Raw genomic sequence first — 2500 nt, 5'->3', positions numbered from 1 at the left:
TATGCTTTGTTTTTCTCTTTATTCTTCTCTATTTTTTTTGTTCTTGTTTTTCCATCATCATCTTCTTTTATGCTTCGTTATTCTCTTTTTTCGCTTCTATTTTCTTGTTCTTGTTCTTCCATCATCATTTTTTATGCTTCGCTATTCTCTTTATTCATTTTCTATTTTCTTGTTCTTTTACCTTCTTCCACTTTTTTCTTTCCTCATGTTATTATCGTTGCTTTCCTCGTTCTTCTTCGTGATCTTTATCTTCTCTCTTCTTCTCCTCTCTGAAAATATTTTTCTCCATCATGAAAACTTATTCTAATTATCATGTAAAAGTAATTAATGATAAGTGGGAGTATCTTTTATTGATTTATTTGCTGCTAAGATATATCTCACCTTTGACACTGTATCTCATTCACCCTTTATGGTTCTTTCTAATATCAATTTACATAATATTATTCATAGTATATATTATTGTTAATATTGTTGATGCGAATTCATCAAACACGGAAGTGTCCAGATTTTCCCTTTTTTTAAATCTCAGATGAAGGTTTGATTGACACAAAAAAAATACCTATATATACATACACACACGCGCGCACACATACACACACACACACATATATATAAATATACATATATACACAAATATACACACATAATACACACACACACACACATATGTGTACACACACACACACACACACACACACACACACACACATATATATATATATATATGAACGACTGCCGCGATGGTCCGGTGGTTAGAGCACGGGACTCCGCCCCTCGTGGTCCCGAGTTCAATTCCCCGTCGCGGCGGTCGTATAAAAATGCCTGCGCTCTGACTGCTCGCTCGAGCCCGAGAAAACGACATATCGCCTTGAGAAGTCAAACGCAGGTGTCGTAGGGGAAGTCACCGGCGTGGCACAACCGCGGTTGATTAGGAAGGGCATCCAATCAGGCAAGGGTGGCACTGCCATATAACCTCTCAATAGTGAATTGAGAGAGGCCTATGTCCTGCAGCGGAATGAATGGCTGTAAAAAAAGGGGGAAAAAAAAAAATATATATATATATTCTCACATATATACACACACATATGACTGTCGCGATGGTTCAGTGGTTAGAGCACTGGACTCCGACCCTCATGGTCCCGAGTTCAATTCCCCGGCGCGGCAGTAGGGTGAGTCACCGACATGGCACAGGTATTAGCGCGCTGAACCGCGGTTGGTTAGGAAGGGAATCCAATCAGGCAAGGGTGAGACAGCCAAATAACCTCTCAATAGTGAATGAGAGAGGCCTATGTCCTGCAGTGTACTGAATGGCTGTTGGAAAAAAAAAAAAAAAAAAACACATACACATATACACTCACACTTACACACACACACACACATATATATATACATATATATGTATATATGTATATATATATATACATACACATACACACACACACACACACACACAAACACCCACATACATATATATATTATATATATATATATATATATTTCTATATATGTGTATATATATGTTTGTATGTGTGTGTGGTGTACGTATGTGGTGTGTTTGTGTGTGTGTGTGTGTGTGTGTGTGTGTGTGTGTGTGTGTGTGTTAGAACTTGATAATTGCTATGATACCCCGAATGAACGTGGCGTGTAATCCCTTCCATAACAAGTAATCAGAGGAATCTAAGTTTATAGTAGTATGTATATCTCTACGGCCTGACAAGGACTCTAGTCCAATTAGCCTTGGCAGCAACCTGATAAAGCATTATTACTAAATCAACTTGACTAGATAGTACTAGTTCAACTGCGTGTAACCTGGAGTGAATGGGTTCGAGTCCTTGCTATAAGGATAGTTACGAGGCTGTGTCTTTAGGATTGCGATAGTGTTTTGTTCTGTGTCGTCGTATCATACGTTTCATGTTGTTTATTATGTGAATGTTTTTCAGTGACAAAGCTGTGATAATGTCTGATGAATATGTTTTGTAATGTCTTTTTCTGTATACGTGTTTTACTAAAATGCACATTATATTTCATTATCTAAATTGTTATCGGTGATGAAGGGCTGATGAATAACGTATTATAATGCTTATTCTTTTGTTCATACGTGTTATACTAAAACGATTTAATACTAAATCTCCTTTGAGAAATTCGACTAAGTCTTACAGGTAAGCTAGTAGGTGGAATGTAAAATACTTCCTGGTATGATATAACTCCTATTCCAATAAAAAAAGTGGTATGGATTGTGGAATTTAGCAAGGTTACATAGCGAAGGGTGTTCAGTACAATGAATTCCTTCGTGCATATTTCCACAACTATGAAATGACTCACAATACAGTGCTTGTGAAATTATTCTCTATTGTACTTTTTATGTGTGACGTACGAGGGCAGATGCGGTACAATGAACGTTTTTGTTTTTCTTTTTTATAAATTCCCTAATGGTGCGTGGTATTAGATTTACCACACCGTATCATTTGGGACAATTTATGATTTTCGTGTTAAAATGAAG

Source organism: Penaeus chinensis, chromosome 33, assembly GCF_019202785.1.
Source record: "Penaeus chinensis breed Huanghai No. 1 chromosome 33, ASM1920278v2, whole genome shotgun sequence".
Lineage (NCBI taxonomy): Eukaryota > Metazoa > Arthropoda > Malacostraca > Decapoda > Penaeidae > Penaeus > Penaeus chinensis.
The sequence above is the reverse complement of the archived record's forward strand: the minus strand, read 5'-3'. Positions refer to the sequence as shown.